At 47.8% G+C, this 20,645-nt stretch overlaps 1 protein-coding gene across 7 annotated transcripts in view; it reads right to left on the bottom strand.

The window, feature by feature from the left end:
• LOC139757780 (uncharacterized) overlaps positions 1-20,645 on the bottom strand; it is a 207,506-nt gene that overhangs the window by 88,032 nt on the left and 98,829 nt on the right. The window lies entirely within an intron of this gene.

The raw sequence follows: 20,645 nt of genomic DNA, 5'->3' as shown, positions 1-20,645 counted from the left end.
AGTAGGATTACTTGTTGTATGGAGGGTACAGTAGGATTACTTGCTGTATGGAGGGTACAGTAGGATTACTTGCTTTATGGAGGGTACAGTAGGATTACATTATTGTACTGAGGGTACAGCAAGATTACATGTGTATCTTGCCACACTACATACATATCTTGCCACCCTACATACGTGTGTGTCCTGCTACACTACATATGTATCTCACGCGTAGAAGACATATGTATCTCACCACAAGGTTCGGGATCTCAGAGCAATATGTACATGTAACCCCTGCTAGTTAGGGCCAAGTCTCCTTGAATCTCCAAACCTTTTCATTGAGGAAGTGATTGCTCGTATGCTTGAAGTGTAAACTTGAGGAGGTTTGAGGAGGACATCTGTTTGTGCAGATCTGCGGCGATTGTGTGGTTAGGGAATCAGGTGGTGTAGTGGTATAGTACTGTCATGCCCAGGAGGTTTGTGATGCTAAACGCAGCCCACAAGGGAATCTCAACTGATGTGACGCTGGCGGGCGTATTATGCGTAGCTCAGTAGCCTGTGTTCCACCATTGCGTCAAAAGATGGGTGGAGGGAATTTCGAATGTTATTTTTTTCTATATTGATAAGTGGTTATGATTTTGTCGCTGATTGGATGACGGATGTGTTCTCATCCCTGAGGATTTACTAAATCCTTGGGACGTGTGTGTGTGTGTGTGTGTGTGTGTGTGTGTGTGTGTGTGTGGGCTGGCTGGCTGGGTGGTTCAGGTCGGGGCGGCAATACCTGTGTCAAGGGTTTGAGCCCCGTTAGGTATAGCCTTGGCCACAGACCCTCCGCCATGGGTCGATGTGTGTGTGTTACCGACGCTGTCTTATTTGTGGCACAGCTGAATTACGGCGTGTACTGTGTCACAGTGTGTTCATGCTGTCTACTGTAGCATAGATTATTATACACTGTGGCACATTGTATATACGCAGCGCACTGTGGCACAGTGTATATACGCAGCGCACTGTGGCACAGTTTATATACAGTGTACTGTGGCATAGTGTGTATAAGCTGTGTACCGTGGCGCAGTTTGTATAATGTGTGCTGTGGCACAGTGTATATAAACTGTAACTGTGGTATAGTTTATATACTCTGTATACTGTGGCACAGTTATATAAGCTGTGCACTGTAACACAGTTATATATAGCTGTGCACTGTGGCACAGTGTATATATAGCTGTGCACTGTGGCACAGTGTATGTAAGCTGTGCACTGTGGCACAGTGTATATGTAGCTGTGCACTGTGGCACAGTGTATATGTAGCTGTGCACTGTGGCACAGAGTGTATTCAAGTCAGTTCAAGACACACGTGGTTTTCATGAACCATGCCTGACATGAGACTGGTTGCTGTGGTAGCGCTACCACAGTGAGTCACCAGGGGATAGGGTGTGTGTGTGTGTGTGTGTGTGTGTGTGGTGGTGGTGGGGTGTGTGGTGGTAGCCTGGCGTTCCAACGCGCACGGGCAGCACCTCACGCCACACCACACCGCACTCCCTCAACTCCACAACCCTCCCCCCCCTACTTTCGCCTCCTCGAATGCATTCGTAATGCTTTCTCAGCCGCTGATCGCCTGAGGTTCGCGGACGTCTTGGTCTGAATTCTGTCCTGAGGACACATTCTGGTCAACTTCCTCCCTCGTGGAGATACAAGATGAGATTGCCACCAGGACATGGCGCCTGGAGTATTTGAAGGTCGCTCTCAAGGTGAGGCGTTGAGGATGACCAGTCAAGCTAGCGTCAAGGATTACTCGAAGAGAGGGGGGGGGGGGTAAGAATCGTGAGGCCGTGGTCACGTGATGCGGGAGGTGATTCTGGTCGTGTGTGTGTGTGTGTGTGTGTGTGTGTGTGTGTGGGTGGGTGGGTGTGGTGTCAGGGACCGAAGCCACGCCTTTCCGGGCCACGCCCACACTGCACCTTGCCCTCAGGCACCCCCCCCCCCAAGACGAACGGGCCACAACAGGTGAGCGGAAGCCAAATTACCGTCTACGGTGGACTTGAACCTTAGACTGAGCCCTCCACCTGGGGAGGAGGAGGTGGCACACTCGCGCAACCCCCGCCCGGCCTGGGGTCAGAAACCAAGCTTAGGGACGACGGACGAGCGTGATCAACAGCAAAGTAAAGGAAGCTATTAAAAGGCAAGAATTGACACAGGATAGACTTGTTGGTCTTCTATAAGACGACGAGGACCATCTGGAGGGGTTTCTGACCCCTCCCCCCACACACACACACCCGCACAACCCGACTTTGATAACATGTCCACATCTTTTTATTCTCCCCAGATTCACCTATGCCTCTCCCCTCGCCCCCTGCCTGCTCTTCCTCCCTACCCACCTCACGACAGGGACGAGTAGAAAAGGCGTGATAAAGGCCTTGTAGGGTCCCTTTTAAGACCACCTGCCAGGGGTTACTTATCACTATCATTATAATGATAATGTTAATGATGATTATTTATTATTTTTATTATTATTATCATTATCATTATAGTAGATGATTAATGATGGCGGTTCAGGCGGTGTGTCTCTGTCCTAAACCCACTGCCGTTGTGGTCGTCTCCACGCGTCTCCCATGCACAGTGGTAGACAACTCCGGTACTCGCCCAGCGCCTGGCAGACCCCTGTCCTTCCTCGAGTCGCAAGAACAGGGAGGGGAGGTAGAATGGCAGCCTCGTCTCATATGCATTATTCATTTCTCTCGTGATTTGTGGTGTGTGTGTGTGTGTGTGTGTGTGTGTGTGTGTGTGTGTGTGTGTGTGTGTGTGGAATACGTGAGAAAATCTATACGAAGTGCAACTTGCTCGGGATTTTCGGGTGAGAGTAAGGAATGCTTATCTTCTAGGGTCGTAGGGCGTGCTGTGGTACGAGCCCTCAGGGAGGTAGCGTCAGCCACGGCCCGTCGGTGGAACGAGACAAGACGCGTTCGGACGTGAGGGAGTTCGTCAATAGTTCTCAGAAGCAACGCTTATTCTGTGATTATTTTCTGGGGTGAGGTAGGAACCCATTTCTAGGTCAGTGGGAATCATGTTCTTGAAGGGAATTTTACCCCCAATTGGCCCCCGATAAGTACCCCACCCCCCCCGTCTGGCCCCCGATGACTTTCTAATTACCCCCTTTCGCACCGCTAACGAGCGTGGTGGGGGAAGGAGGGGAGTGGGGTTGTTCCCAGGACAGTCATTAACCCAGAACAAGGTTGACCCTCAAGGTGACATTCGCCTCGTTACCCGTGATTCGTTGGTGTGTGTGTGGGGGGAGGGGGAGGTTAAAGCGTGTTGTGATGGGAAGGATGAATGCTTGGCTGAAAAATAGACAGATAGATAGATAGAGAGAGATAGATAGATAGAGAGAGAGAGAGAGAGAGAGAGAGAGAGAGAGAGAGAGAGAGAGAGAGAGAGAGAGAGAGAGATTATGGAAGTGGCAACAGTGAGAGACTTGGGGTGGAGGGAAATTAGAAGCCGAAACGGAAGAAGAGGGGGGATAGGTTGCCGCGAGGGGGTAGGGGAAAAGTATAGGTGGAGGGGGTGCGTTAAGAGGAAGGGGGCGGGGTAGGTGGGTGGGTAGGGGGTCCGTGCGGGAGGGTTTTCTGGTAGGAGTGGAGGACGGGAGTGTGGGGGGAGAGAGGGGGAGGGGAACCTGTAGCGTGTACTTCAGCACCAGATTAAAAATTCATGGCTCATGGATTCCAGCGGCGGCGTCGCCGAAGGATGAGGTGTTGTCCAGCGACTCGAAGGAGGGGGGACTGGCATGGCTATTTGTAGACTTCGAGTGCACAGTACTGGACCATCGACGAAGATAGCTTCGTGGCGTGTGTGTGTGTGTGTGTGTGTGTGTGTGTGTGTGTGTGTGACACGCCGTCAGTAGCCTTGCGTGGGGCGATGGTCCTTGCAAGGGTCGGGGGCGTCCCCGTTTGCTTGGAGCAACGCGGCGGACATGGTCAGGTCAGGAGGGCGTAACACAGTAGCGGGCACGGAAGGGGCGACTCACTGCTCTAGTTTTAACGGTAAAGGATTAGTTTTTGCCCCCGATGCGTCGGGTCACCTTCGCTCTACTCGGGCTTCGCCTGCACAGGGGGCCGACCCTCCGTCAGGCATAAGATGTCCCGGTGGAGAGGTCCAGACCAATTCGACGCGGTGTCGTCACTGCCGTCGTATAGATCAAGGTTCCTGTAATCACCAGACGAGGGTGATGAGAGAGGGGTTCCTCACAAGTGGCTGTTATCGCCCGTTGATGTAACGGTAGAGCCAGTGTGCCCCTGTATGGGGAGGGGTGGAAGGTGTTGTGTTTGAGTAAATGGCCGACGAGAAGGTCAGGGGTATTGATTGTGGCGTGGTGTAGGTGGTGGTGGTGGTGGTGGTACCTATGGCTGTATGGTAGCGCTGGTGTTGGGTGAGGGGTGTTGTCAGTTCTTGTGTTGGTGGTGTTGATAGATCTAAGGCTGTCGGCTGTGGTGTGGTGCTAATAATGGTGTTGATATTGGTGATGCTGCCGCGAAGTGGCGAGGTGGTGTTGGGGAAGGGTTGTCACCACCTATTTCTTTCAGCATTTCTAAAATTGTCCCTCCTCACTATGGTGGGTACCCCTTCCTTTTCCCACCTTGTCATCACGTATCCCTCTGAGTAGATTACGTCAAACTTGATCTTCTGAATCAAGTTTTGTCTCCAGTGTTTCAAACCGCATCAAAGTTCCTCAACAGGAATTTAGTCATTGAGTTGCCGCTGTCTTCCAGTCACTCCCAACCCATCCGCCTTAGTGAACGGTGCTCTCAACTCGACATTGGCCTCGTTTGACATCTGGACCTACACCTGCTTTACTCTGACGAAAACTCCCTCATGATTTTTAATCAGTAGCTTTGATATCATTACTCATGCCAGCGGATTATCTTTCTAAGCTCCTAACTTTCTCCCTCCATTATCCGTGTCATGATCAATCATTTGATATCACAGTATCGTGATATCTTTACCGGAGTATTGTGTTCCGTGTGTATGTGTGTGTGTGTGTGTGTGTGTGTGTGTGTGTGTGTGTGTGTGTGTGTGTGGGTGTGTTTCCAGGGGTGAGGATTAATTGTTGTGGCTGATGGTATGTGTTTACACTGGTTGTTAGGACGGAAGTCGACGAACCCTCCAGAGAGTGGGGAGGGATGTTGTTCGGGGAGGGGTTGATTTAGGGGGGTAGGGGGAATGAGAAGGGGGCGATTGTGTAGGGGGAGGTGGAGGATGGGGGGAGAACGAGGAGCGGCTCCACTCAAGAGCTATAACCCAGGTTAAGGGAGGTTGTTGTCATTAACATTCACATGGTACACGGCATGCCTCACATAGCTGGGGTGCCGACTTGTGGGGAAGTCCGGTGTGTCACAATGCGCGCACACACACACACACACACACACACACACACACACACACACACACACACACACACACACACTTTGCTGTAAACCAACTGTATTGACCTGATGTTTCAGTACTTGTTAATGTGTAGTAGAGTGATAGACATCCTAACGCCTCCACACAGTCTAGACCACATCCTCTACCAATTGAGCTGTGCGTATAGCGTCCAGGCAGCGAGTCTGTCAGACGCACAGTTCTCAGTCACAGGGTTTAATCCCCTGTGAGTATCAGTTATCAGACCCGATAATTGGAGACGACTGTATATAGTCCTTCATATTCCAGGCGACTGCTCACTGCGCCTCCTACCCACCCCAACCCATCGCCCAGGATGAAGATGATCAGGAGGGAATCAGATCTTTCTTTCGGGGATCATTAAATCCTTTATTTAGAAGGTGATTGAATCCTCCTTTCTGAAGATAGATTGTCTATATACCATTTGTAACTATAAATGAGGAACTTAATACTCTTTTTAGAATGAATACTCTGTTTAGAATGAAAGTCTTTACCTTAAATAAGAGTGTCCAACTCACCCGTGACTTGACCAAGGACCACGAGTGAGTAAAGGAGAGCCATAAACGTCTATATAATCGCCTCAGTACGTTCAGCTTTTTAAACGCCCTTCCTACACGATCCGATGCGTCATCGTGAACGCAGTCCACAAATAGAGTTTTGTTGACATCACCAAGTGTTGGGGATATAGATGGCCAACCCTAATGGTCAGGTAGCGGGTTGCGTGAGAACATCGCTTACGGTGGTTGGAGTTCGTTGTGGGGTCTGCCACAGGACCGAGACCAGGTTCCTGGCACCCACGCTGTTTCGTGGAGGCGGCAGCTTCGTCACCTCCAGAGAGGTAATGCGTGTGGGATTATTTTCGTATTTTGTACGTCATTCGTTAACTCGCGAGGATATATTTTTCTTTTTTCTTTCATTTCGAACGTCGAAGACTGAAGTCAAAGACCCTCTCTTAGGCCAGTCCTTAAATGAAATGTAAGAAGAGATATAAAGATGTAGACTGATAAGAGAAGAGGAAGAAATGATGTTGGTTTGGGAGGAAGTGTGAAAAACCTGCCTTTTGAATGAGGAGTCAGGATGTAGGTGTCATTAAAAGACATGGGAAGCTAGGATAGTTACTGAGGATAGATGTATAAGGAGTATAAGGCAAGGAGTCACGTCCTAGGTGTTAGGAATGACATTAGAAGCGCAAGACTTCCCCAACTTAGCTGCATAAGGAGTATAAGGAAGGACAGAGTCACAGGTGTTGGAACTTAGCTTTACAAGGAACGGAGCGAACGCAACAGCAACCTAGAACAGCTTTACAAGGACCGGAAGGAACGGAGTGACCACTACAGCAACCTAGAACAGCTTTACAAGGACCGGAAGGAACGGAGTGACCACTACAGCAGCCTAGAACAGCTTTACAAGGAACGGAAGGAACGGAGTGACCACTACAGCAGCCTAGAACAGCTTTACAAGGAACGGAAGGAACGGAGTGACCACTACAGCAGCCTAGAACAGCTTTACAAGGAACAGAAGGAACGGAGTGACCACTACAGCAGCCTAGAACAGCTTTACAAGGACCGGAAGGAACGGAGTGACCACTACAGCAGCCTAGAACAGCTTTACAAGGACCGGAAGGAACGGAGTGACCACTACAGCAGCCTAGAACAGCTTTACAAGGACCGGAAGGAACGGAGCGACCACTACAGCAACCTATATGTGTTCCATTTGACCATTGGATCGGCAGACTACACTGTCTGCTTAACCCCAGATTAATCTTTTTTAAGAACTAAGAAGAAAAAACCTTCCTGGCTCCACGTGCTCGCCCTCATTAGATAGATACATCCACCCCGGTTGAAAACAAAGAAATTTGTTGTGATGAGAGTTGGTGGCGACTTGCACTGAGTAACCGCCCCGACACCCTTATAACTTTGGTCAGAGTGAGGGAGAACTTTTAAGACCTCGCCTGACCTGGTCTCCAACTTGCGTGAGAGGAGCGAACTTTAAAAACACAATTCCGGCTTGATTGAAATGTCTTCATGTAGGTTGCAGAGAGCCATGAGTGTCGCCACCAGCAACGCCGGTAAACAAAAGTGTTGTGAAGTGGAGGTTTGGTTGGTCAACACACACACACACACACACACACACACACACACACACACACGGGGCTGGGTGACCGCGACGCATTCACGAAGTGACGAATGAATAAAGAAAACGAAATTCCCCTCCTTGTGATATACATAGCTGCGGTCGTGGTTTTTGATATAGACAAACATGGTCTCTAGTATATGCGGTCATGGTTTTAAGTATATATATATATATATATATATATATATATATATATATATATATATATATATATATATATATATATATCTTTTCTTTTTTTCTTTCAAACTATTCGCCATTTCCCGCATTAGCGAGGTAGCGTTAAGAACAGAGGACTGGGCCTTTGAGGGAATACCCTCACCTGGCCCAATTCTCTGTTCCTTCTTTTGGAAAATTGAAAAAAAAAAAAAAAAAAAACCGAGAGGAGAGGATTTCCAGCCCCCCGCTCCCTCCCCTTTTAGTCGCCTTCTACGACACGCAGGGAATACGTGGGAAGTATTCTTAATCCCCTATCCCAGGGATAATATATACATATATATATATACATATATACATATATATATATATACACATACATATATATATATATATATATATATATATATATATATATATATATCATATAAGCTATCTTCCATTCACAGAAAATAAGGCTCCCTGAGCTATATGAATAACAAATAAATCAGATTATGTTTAACTTATATATATATATATATATATATATATATATATATATATATATATATATATATATATATATATTATCCCTGGGGATAGGGGATTAAGAATACTTCCCACGTATTCCCTGCGTGTCGTAGAAGGCGACTAAAAGGGGAGGGAGCGGGGGGCTGGAAATCCTCCCCTCTCTTTTTTTTTTAAATTTTCCAAAAGAAGGAACAGAGGGGGCCAGGTGAGGATATTCCAAAAAAGGCCCAGTCCTCTGTTCCTAACGCTACCTCGCTAACGCGGGAAATGGCGAATAGTTTAAAAGAAAGAAAGATATATATATATATATATATATATATATATATATATATATATATATATATATATATATATATATATATATATATATATTCCTAGTCTTCTGACATACAGAGGAATACGACAGGAACATACTGTTGGGTCTCTCCGATTTTTTTTATCTGTTGCGGAAGATGTCAGAAATACACAGATTGATGGGAGTAAGGTGTAGCATGGCATAACAGATGATTCAGAGAAGAAAAAAAAAAATAACCCCACAAACTGCTCGTTTGACTCAGGGGTCGCCAGTTTCGTTAATCGTGGACCTGAGGCGAAGTTTGTAACGCCTCGTGTTTAAAAGCTTCTTCCGCACTGCTGTCCACCGTTCTGATTGGCAAACCATTCCATACGTTATCAACCCTGTTGAGGACATAGTGCCACGCCTCGCCATTCCAGGTCAGACGTTTATTTGCCCACGAGTTTGTATCCATTACTGAGAGGTGAAATGATCAGGCGAATCAATACGTTAAGTGGATTTGGTCTGATCGAGTTTATGAAAGCCTTTGATAAATTCTAAATACCGGCATTAGATTACATCTTGACCTTCTCTTTTTCTAACCTAGTGGATGTAGGATATATATATATTCTCTTTTTTCATACTATTCGCCATGTCTCGCATTAGCGAGGTAGCGCCAAGAACAGTGGACTGAGCCTTTGAGGGAATATCCTCACTTGGCCCCCTTCTCTGTTCCTTCTTTTGGAAAATCAAAAACGAGAGGGGAGGATCTCCAGCCCCCCGATCCCTCCCCTTATAGTCGCATTCTACGACACGCAGGGAATACGTGGGAAGTATTCTTTCTCCCCTCATTTTACTGCGGTGAGGGAGTCTCTCTCTCTCTCTCTCTCTCTCTCTCTCTCTCTCTCTCTCTCTCTCTCTCTCTCTGGCCAAGGGTTGTGAGGGGTTCCCGTGAATGAATGGGCCGCCCGGGGATGGTCGATAGGGCACTGCCTGCCCCCCCCCCCCCCCCCCCCCTTAATAAGACCGTCTGGTTCCCTGCCTTGTGTGTGTGTGTGTGTGTGTGTGTGTGTGTGTGTGTGTGTGTGTAGCCATTATTGTACTCGACAGCGTCATCAGTAGCGCTATCAACAGACAGCACAATCAGGCGAGCATTGTACTCACGTGAAATAATGATCACATACACACACACACATTGAGATAGTAATCAATTAGTAATCCCACTTAGTGAGATAGTAATCAACTAGTAACCCCACATAGTGAGATAGTAATCAACTAGTAACCCCACATAGTGAGATAGTAATCAGATGGTAATCCCACGTAGTGAGATAGTAATCAACTTTTAATCACACGTAGAGACAGTCATCAACTCGTAATCCCCCCCCACACACACACAGGTAATCTCACATTGCACATCGCCTTCCATCTGTTGTGAAGTGATCACACATTTATGATATTCCGACGAGATCAGTTTGACACCGCGACCCCACAGTGCCCGCTCGCCCGCCCTCCATCACACCCTCCTTCCCTCAGTCAACATGACGGTTTTGCCTCGCACGTCACAGTGATCGCGATGTGTTGATGTATCCTTGGATCCTCCCATAGTGCCCTCAGAACATCACCCAGCCATTGATGTAACCTTGGAGGATGAGGATGAGGGGGGGATGGGCCCTTCTCTGTTCTAATCACATCAATATAACTCCTGTCCTTTCATTGATGTAACCTTGGGCTTCTTCCCTAGTGTGATTACATCAATAACTTCCCCTCCCTCATTCATTCACGTAACCTAAGGCTTTCCTTAATGTAATCAGTGCATCAATACCCCCCCTCACTCCCTCCTCCGGTTAATGCTGTACCCACGGCTCTCCCATTGGCATGGCATCAGTAAACCCACCATCCGACACTGATGCACCTTGGCTTTCGCACCCTCACTTTTGACCTCATTTTTGACCGCTTGTCAAGTATTGATGAAAGATCGAAAAGGAATCCTGACCGAACTCTCCCGACAGTAGTAAAGTAGTGATTCGATAATTACAAAGTAATCACAAGGAATCTATAAAAACAGAACGTATAGAGGTGTTAGACTATAGATTATTATAGATGTTGTTCCTGTTTGAATGATAGAATTCACTGCACAGTTTGGATTATAGAACTTACTGTCCGGGTGTAGATGATAGATCTTGTATGGTAGAGATTATATAGAACTTACGGAAATTATGGTACGACATAGATTATGGAACGCGTTGTATGGTAATAGATTGCTGAGCAGTATAGACTATAGATGTTATCATCTTCCTGTTTAGTAAACAGGCGTAAGAGAAAATAGAACAGTATAGCAATGTATCAAGGGGAAGACTATATAGTTTTGGCTTATATGACTAAATAGTAGAATTCTATAAGCCTATATATTTTTTTTCCTTCTCTTCTATTATACTGTTTTTTTTTTTCTTATATTCCATCTAGAAGACTATTTTCCCCCACGCCACCAAGAGATAAATGCATAGAGAGAGAGAGAGAGAGAGAGAGAGAGAGAGAGAGAGAGAGAGAGAGAGAGAGAGAGAGAGAGAGAGAGAGAATGGAATGTATGCTATGTATAGATGCATGTGTATATTCCCAACCCAACTCCTGCCGCCATTAACATGCAAATACAACATGGACACAAGGATGATACATTTGTTTTATACATACATACAGTGTAGACGTGTGACCTTCACACACACACACACACACACACACACACACACACACACATACACACACACACACACACACACAATAACTCTTCTATACTATATGCCACAATACATCGCACGTAAACACAGCCTTTCACCGCTGAAGTATACGAGTAAATCCTACAAATGGCAGAGGCCTTTGAGCTCCCGTGTATGACTACAGTATACACCATTCCTCTGGCGCTCACACGTATAATACAGTGTCGTGTAAAGACCGGGACATACAGCCTTTTATAGACTCATACAACGCCCGAGTTTACGCACGCGCAACGCTGTATTATGTATGAGTGACGTGATCAGCGAGTATGACGAATTTGATACACACTCTACACACTCGTACGTCTTTGGTTATGTACACAGTCATACCTTGCGTCATGCACAACCGTTCCCGCGTCTTGTAAAGGAGACACGGCAATAGCCATACTTGGAGTGACATGTCAGTGTTAACTTCATACACACACACACACACACACACACACACACACACACACACACACACACACACACACACACACAGACATACTTCCTCTCTCTCTCTCTCTCTCTCTCTCTCTCTCTCTCTCTCTCTCTCTCTCTCTCTCCTACAGTACATGGTAAGTGACGTAAACTTTAATACACCCTGTAGAGGCTGCAGTACAACACGCCACGTATACGCAAATACAGTCATTGTTACTGTAGACGGACAGACACTGCCGCCGCCGACCCGTCTCACTCCTACACACCTTGGTGATAGCTTTCACAAGATCACACACACAGATCTGTAGGTGAAGTGAGTATCAGGGATGGCGCGGTGCGGTGGCATCACGTCAGAAACAGGGATTCCACCCTCCCTCCCTCCCTCCCCCTCATCCTCCTCACACGTTGGCACCCCTTTACCTCTGTAACAGTCAGGAGAAGCGGACGTCGAACCCCCACAGTCGTCATTCACGCCATACACGTACGTGTCTTGTGGACGACGATTTGATGAAGACGATCGTAAGAAATGGTGATGTGTGTGTGTGTGTGTGAGAGAGAGAGAGAGAGAGAGAGAGAGAGAGAGAGAGAGAGAGAGACGCGGGGAAAGTAGTCATGACTGAAAACAGTGAGAGTAAACAGTGAAGGACTGCTGGAATGTGGGACATTAAGGACGAGTGTGGCGGGGGGCGGGCGAGGCGCCGGAGATCGCAGAAGGAACCCGAAACTTGAGAGCCCAGAGAGAGAGAGAGAGGTGGCGTGAGGGGCAGCTGTTGACCAAGTGTGAGGTTTCGAAGGAGGCGAGGTAGAAGACTTAGGCGAGACAGTTCTCAGGTAACACTTGGAATTTAGGTCATAGGCCATCAGATAAAACGAGGCGCCAAGAATCACTTTTAAGTACCTGGGTCAGACTGTGGGGGGTGCAGGCGAGGACACTGGTGAAGATGAGAGGAGAGGAGAGGACTGTCGGCGAGGACACTGGTGAAGATGAGAGGAGAGGAGAGGACTGTCGTGAAAATGAGAGGAGAGGACTTTAGCGGAGATGAGGGGGATACGGCGATTGTGAAGATGAGAAGCTAAGACAGTGGTGAAGATGAGAGGAGAGGGCGATAGTGAAGGTGAGAGGAAGGGACGATAGTGAAGGTGAGAGGAAGGGACGATAGTGAAGACGAGGAAAGAGGACTCTCGTGAAGCTGAAGCTGTGAAAGTGACGCAAATTACGAATGTACGAAACGGAACAACGTGAGTAGGACGATGCGTAAACGGCAGAGTAAACTTGGTCGACGAGGGAGAAGGACGAATGAAAACGTGAGGGAGTTGAGATGACCCGTGAGGGGGATGCTTGAGGAGGCAAGTGGTGGAGATGATGCTGGTGGTGGTGGTAGTGAAGAGGAGGTAGGCGTGTGGGGAAGAGGTAGGTGTGAGGGAGATACGGAGCGGAGGCTTAAGGTTGTGTTGGAGGCAAGTTGTAGATGTTGACGACCACTGTTTGTAGGAGGTGGTGGAGATCGAGAGGCGTGTGTGTGTGTGTGTGTGTGTGTGTGTGTGTGTGTGTGTGTGTGTGAGTGCGCTAATTTTTCATGTCACACTTCTCTTTTTTTTCTTATTCAGTGTTGTGCACTTTAGAAAAGTGGTTAAAGTGAGGTATAAATTATGGCTGGTTCGAGGGTGGGTGGGGGGAGGGGGTCTTTGTAATGATGTTTGTTTGTGTGTGTGTGTGTGTGTGTGTGTGTGTGTGTGTGTTGTATTTTGTGGTGTGTTGTGTTGTGGTGTGTGTGTGTGTGTGTGTGTGTGTGTGTGTGTGTGTGTGTGTTTGCTATATTTTATTTGTTGTTGTTGTGTGTGCGTGTACGAAGCAGACTTTTACTTGCGGTGAGTAAAGGGAGATTTAACGATTTTGAACAACCGCATTGGCGTTTTCTGTGGCACTTAACGCCAAACCACGTGGGTAGTCATGTACACACACTCCCCCCCCACGCGCCTGTGGCCTTGAGGAACGGGAGCGGACGGTGCCCTTCCCTCCCTGTTGTCCATGGACGTCCTTGGACTTATCTCTGCACCAGCCATAAGTCTAAGGCCCAATGGCCCGTCTCGGCTGAACTGTGAGGGAAAGTGTGTGTGTGTGTGTGTGTGTGTGTGTGTGTGTGTGTGTGTGTATGTGTGTGTGTGTGTGGGGGGGGGGGGTGCGGGGGTCTGGTCGTGGTCGTGGTCGTGGTTTTGGCCCCCCCCCTTGTCGTGTTGCTGTCGTTCCACTCCCACCCCACCGTCCGTCCAGAGAATATAAATAATTGAGTACACGCTGTCGTGTTGGGACACATTCCTCCACCGTTACACACACTCACCAGCACACAAAGCCTGTACGTAACGGGAGGACCTCCCACTCGAAGTCCAATCCCCTTCCCCACCTTCCCCATATGGGGGTTACCGCCGTCCCTCCTATCCGCAGTCACCCCGAGAGGCTGGGATAGACAGGAGAGTGTTAAGGGTTCGGGTCTATCCCTAGCCACACCCGCCATCCCCCACACTTGAACACGCTGATAACATGAGAGGTTTGATATATTGGTTTACGTGAGGTTCAGGGAAGAGACCCCCTCCACCTCACTGTGCCAGCGGGCCACTGTGGAAGGAGGGAATGGGTGTGTCACCATTTCCTCCCCCCCTTCCTCCCTACCTCACACGTCAGGAAACTGCAGGATACCCACTTGGATGGGTGATCCAGTTCTCCTCCTCACCAGGCAGGATCTCATGCAGTAGTGAGGAGGTGGGAGGGGCGGGGGAAAATTGGAGAGAGGGGGATAGGGGGAGGGGTCGTCGTGAGGTGGTGAGGGAGGGTGGGTGAAGTAGGTCACAGGGAGGCGACCTGTTGGTACTCTGATGACGTCACAGTCGCAACTTTTATGAGTTGACGTGACCACAGGAGAGATGGTAATTACATACCTCACCCAGCCTGACCCCCATGTCATCATGGGTCAGGCTGTCACCCAGCTTAAACCCCATGTCATCATGGGTCAGGCTGTCACCCAGCTTGAACCTCATGTCATCATGGGTCACGCTGTCACCTAGCCTGACCTCATTTCATCATGGGTCATGTCGTCACACACCTGACCTCACGTCATCATGGGTCATGCTGTCACCAGACGCCCCGTGACGCCCCCCAATGCCGGGGCCAGCTGGAGTTACCGAAGCGTCACAGATCTAGTGACGGGTCCAGCTGAAGGAGTCACTTGGTGCGTCACAGGCACACGGAACCTAGTGACGCGTCCAGTCACCAGGTGCTGACGCGTCACAAGCACACGTAACACGAACTGTCGTTGTTTTCCCACCGTTTCATGTTCAACGTGTGCTTTCAAACCCTGGGTTGAACGCGTCACCCACCGCTGACACACACACACACACACATACACGGTTGCGACGCGCGCTGAACGTAGATGAACACCCATGGCGTTCTCCTCACACTACAGGCGCAGTATTGGACGGCACTCAGGAAAAAACAGAAGAGCCTTCAACGTTCACGATATCAAATATGTACATATGTTCCTTTTCTGGAAGCGACAAATTGCTGTTTCAGTAGAGAATCACAGATAATGCCACTATTTTTCCCCCAGGCTCTGGTGAAAACAAGTGTCACAACTCACTGTTCGTATCTGTAACCACATTGTTTCCTCCCTTATTTCTCTCCCAGGGGAGTTAATACAGTAAGGGAGCAAAGGGGGGAGAAACGAGGGAGGTTAGGAGAGGGAGCAACACACTACACTACACAGGCAGCTGCAGCCCGACACACACCCACCCACAACAGTGAGACTGTACGGCCATAAGTGCTGGTGTTGGCGAGTGAGCGCTCCCCTCCCTCCCTCCTCCCTCACCTCTCCCAGGCCCGCCCGACTGCCCCGCCGCCGCTACCTCCCCCAACCCACCCGCTCACTTCATCCCTCCCTCCCTCCCTCCCTCCCTCCCTCCCTCCCTCCTCACTCCTTCACCCCCCTCCCTCTCCCTCTTCCTTCCCCCCGTCCCCCTCCACACACACACATCACGTTCCGTAGGTCTGGCCGCCGCCACCAACACCACCACTACCGTTCTCCTCTTCACACGATCGCCCAACGCCACCAACAGCAGACTGCAGAAGGGTGGTTGGCTCCGGTATCGTACTACGTCAGACAGTATCAAGGTCTTCAAGTGAACGTCGCAGGTCCGTTCCCACCTGACGTCTGGCGTGTTTACTTCCTCTGTGGAACCACTGACCTTATTGTGTGTGTGTATGTGTGTGTGTGTGTGTGTGTGTGTGTGTGTGTGTGTGTGTGTGTGTGTGTTTCATTGGTTATGAAGGGGGATTTCCCCGTGGGCTCTTGAATATATATATATATATATATATATATATATATATATATATATATATATATATATATATATATATATATATATATATATATATATATATTCCTTCTGATCCAAGGGAAATGAAACACGATAAGTTCCCAAGTGCACATTCGTGTAATAATCACATCATCAGGGGAGACACAAGAGAGAAATATAACGGTCAGTTGATATACAACGAAGAGACGTAGCTAGGACGCCATTTGGTAGACATGCGATTGTCCAAGACAGACAACGAGCGTATCATAGACTTATTGCGAGATCTGAAATGATCCGGTTTCCAGTAAAGGAAGCAAGCACTCGACTGGTCGTCTTTCTCTCTCACTCACACCCAGCCTTACACCACTCACACTCCACTCACCTCGCCTCATGACATTATTCATCCCCTCTCCCCACGAGCTATACAGACTCGTAAACCCTTTGAAGCATGACCGACCCACCATCACACTTCTTAAATTCCTGTCTTTGTTTCTGCCATAAGGCTCGAATCCCATGCTGTTTAGTTAACATCAGTGATTCTCCTGTGATGTTTAACATCAATGATTCTCCTGTGATGTTCAACATCAATGATTCTCCTGTGATGTTCAACATCAGTGATTCTCCTGTGATGTTTAACATCAATGATTCTCCTGTGATGTTCAACATCAATGATTCTCCTGTGATGTTCAACATCAGTGATTCTCCTGTGATGTTCAACATCAATGATTCTCCTGTGATGTTCAACATCAGTGATTCTCCTGTGATGTTTAACATCAATGATTCTCCTGTGATGTTCAACATCATTGATTCTCCTGTGATGTTCAACATCAGTGATTCTCCTGTGATGTTCAACATCAATGATTCTCCTGTGATGTTCAACATCAGTGATTCTCCTGTGATGTTCAACATCAATGATTCTCCTGTGATGTTCAACATCAATGATTCTCCTGTGATGTTCAACATCAATGATTCTCCTGTGATGTTCAACATCAGTGATTCTCCTGTGATGTTCTTCGCCGACGCTGCCCCGTCGGCGTAACAGACAAGGGTGTTCGAGACCATTTCATGTAGTCGTCCTGTATTGGGCGACTCTCAAGCAATTATATGGCGTAGATAGAGACCCTGGGCTTCCATCATCAGATGAAAAAGTTGAGAGATATCATCGAGGTAATTGGACCTTCCATTTAGGATCAGATATCGTTGTGAGATCGTATTAATTTGAGAAAATGGTTCGTGGAATATGACATGGGAACCGCCCCTGATGTTAAGGTCAGAGTGGGTGCTAACTGCTTACTGTTAAGGTCTGAGTAGGTACAAACCACCCTCTGTTAAGGTCAGATTGGGTACTAACTACCCGATATCAAGGTCAGAATGGGTAATAACTACCCGATACAAGGTCAGAATGGGTACTAACTACCCGATATCAAGATGGAAGTAGATGCGACGTGATATCAGTGTATTAAAGTGGATACCCACCACCTTATCAATATTCTGAGTGTGTATGTGTGTGTGTGTGTGTGTGTGTGTGTGTGTGTGTGTGTGTGTGTGTGTGTGTGTGTATGGTGGGGGTTGGTCCCCACTGCAGAATATCTGTTATCCCACTGGGATCATGACGTGTTAAGTCATAGCACCACCTGTCGTAAGACTCACCCAATAAATCATTACGACGGCAACAGCAACAGGAATCGGCACAACGGCGGTCAGGCAAAGACGGTCGACCGACCGCAACGGTGCTGTAAAACGGGAGCTGTGGTAGGGGAGAGGGGAGGGGTTGGTGGGTGGGGAGGTGAGGGGAGGCTATTCTCTCCGCGCCATCAACCCAGATGGGCCTGTCAGGCAGCTTACGCGTGGCGAGAGCGATCAGGTGTTACGAACAACTTCGGGGAAAAAGCCATGAGAGGTAAAGATGCCACTGGAGAATGTTTAGAAAAAAAAAAAGGGTAGGTGGGTTCTTGGCCGAGTTGTAATGAGAGTGCCTGGGTTCGAAAGCAGGCAGAGCAGGTGTGTGTGTGTGCGTGCGTGCGTGCGCCTGTCCAAACATATCTGTGGTCTTTGCTCGCGGTGCGAATCGGTTTTCATGGTTGATAAGTAAGGCGATCGTGCAAGGCTAGGCGCTGACTATAGAAATTCAGGTTTTAAATGTCTGCAGAATAACTGTAAGCGTTTTGATATAGTTGTTACAGTGGTGCTATTTATTTCAAGGGGGAACTGATCTTAACTAAAACTTTCGGTGATAAATGAGTTTAAATGTGTCTCTTGTGTGATATTATGCCCTACACCATAACAAAATTTTCTCGGAATATATATATATATAATGGCCCCCCCCCCATACACATGTACATACACACGTCCACACACGCAAATATACATACCTACACAGCTTTCCATGGTTTACCCCAGACGCTTCACATGCCTTGATTCAATCCACTGACAGCACGTCAACCCCTGTATACCACATGACTCCAATTCGCTCTATTCCTTGCCCTCCTTTCACCCTCCTGCATGTTCAGGCCCCGATCACACAAAATCTTTTTCACTCCATCTTTCCACCTCCAATTTGGTCTCCCTCTTCTCCTCGTTCCCTCCACCTCCGACACATATATCCTCTTGGTCAATCTCTCCTCACTCATTCTCTCCATGTGCCCAAACCATTTCAAAACACCCTCTTCTGCTCTCTCAACCACGCTCTTTTTATTTCCACACATCTCTCTTACCCTTACGTTACTTACTCGATCAAACCACCTCACACCACACATTGTCCTCAAACATCTCATTTCCAGCACATCCATCCTCCTGCGCACATCTCTATCCATAGCCCACGCCTCGCAACCATACAACATTGTTGGAACCACTATTCCCTCAAACATACCCATTTTTGCTTTCCGAGATAATGTTCTCGACTTCCACACATTTTTCAAGGCTCCCAAAATTTTCGCCCCCTCCCCCACCCTATGATCCACTTCCGCTTCCATGGTTCCATCCGCTGACAGGTCCACTCCCAGATATCTAAAACACTTCACTTCCTCCAGTTTTTCTCCATTCAAACTCACCTCCCACTTGACTTGACCCTCACCCCTACTGTACCTAATAACCTTGCTCTTATTCACATTTACTCTCAACTTTCTTCTTCCACACACTTTACCAAACTCAGTCACCAGCTTCTGCAGTTTCTCACATGAATCAGCCACCAGCGCTGTATCATCAGCGAACAACAACTGACTCACTTCCCAAGCTCTCTCATCCCCAACAGACTTCATACTTGCCCCTCTTTCCAGGACTCTTGCATTTACCTCCCTTACAACCCCATCCATAAACAAATTAAACAACCATGGAGACATCACACACCCCTGCCGCAAACCTACATTCACTGAGAACCAATCACTTTCCTCTCTTCCTACACGTACACATGCCTTACATCCTCGATAAAAACTTTTCACTGCTTCTAACAACTTGCCTCCCACACCATATATTCTTAATACCTTCCACAGAGCATCTCTATCAACTCTATCATATGCCTTCTCCAGATCCATAAATGCTACATACAAATCCATTTGCTTTTCTAAGTATTTCTCACATACATTCTTCAAAGCAAACACGTATTTGTAGATATGTACATACATACGTATATATTTATACACGTTCTCTCTCTCTCTCTCTCTCTCTCTCTCTCTCTCTCTCTCTCTCTCTCTCTCTCTCTCTCTCTCTCTCTCTCTCTCTCTCAACAGTCGTGTTTTCTAACTTATTTGATCGTGAATATTTACTTAAGTGGCCCACACATCAAATGTATTTATTCCCAAGTCTATTTATATATACATACTGGCACATAAAGCAATATGATTTATTTAGATACCGCGGCGAAACCCACTCCATAAATCGAGTGGTTATGAACAATCATCTCAATATTCAGTGGTACGTGTAATTTTTCCTGTAATTTTATGTTTCTGTAAAATTTATCTTCCTTCGACAAACAATTCACCAGAAAACAATAACAGTTGGTTAAAAGTATGTGTGAGAGTTGACTGTCCGAGTTACGTACGTGTCTTGATGGATATAGACCCACCCCCACTGGATGTAGTAATCATTCCTGTTAAAGATAATTATAAAAAGTCATTAACGATAAGTAAGAAGGGATAAAATGAGGCTCAGGTATTTGTTAGGGAAAGAAAAAAAAAAAAAGCAACTAACATCACGAACAGACGCTGGGTGACTGACGGTTGCCAACGGTCGCCCGGCCGCCCGCGGGCTGGGCTAAGCTCCGCCCACTCCTAGGCTCCACCCACCCACCTGCAGGCTCTGCCCACTACCCGGGTCCCCCCCCATCCCCACAACCCACCCACCAACCCAGTTGCCTGCCTTCATATAGTTCATGGCTCCACCCACCGCTCGGCTACACCCATTTGGTGGTTCCACCCTCTGGCTGACTCCACCCACTTGTTGATTCCACCCTCCCCACCTGCACCGCCCACTACCATGCTGAACATATTTGCTGGCTCCACCCGAAAGCGCGGGCTCCGCCCACGTTGCAGGCTCCACCCATGGCACTGTACCCACTCCACCTCCTCACTGGAAACCACCCACATCTACAGCCTGGAATCCTGGAACCAACCCAGCACCTGTAAGGGCCTAGT

This window comes from Panulirus ornatus, chromosome 28 (genome assembly GCF_036320965.1).
Source record: "Panulirus ornatus isolate Po-2019 chromosome 28, ASM3632096v1, whole genome shotgun sequence".
NCBI lineage: Eukaryota > Metazoa > Arthropoda > Malacostraca > Decapoda > Palinuridae > Panulirus > Panulirus ornatus.
This window is presented reverse-complemented; position numbering and strand designations above follow the sequence as displayed.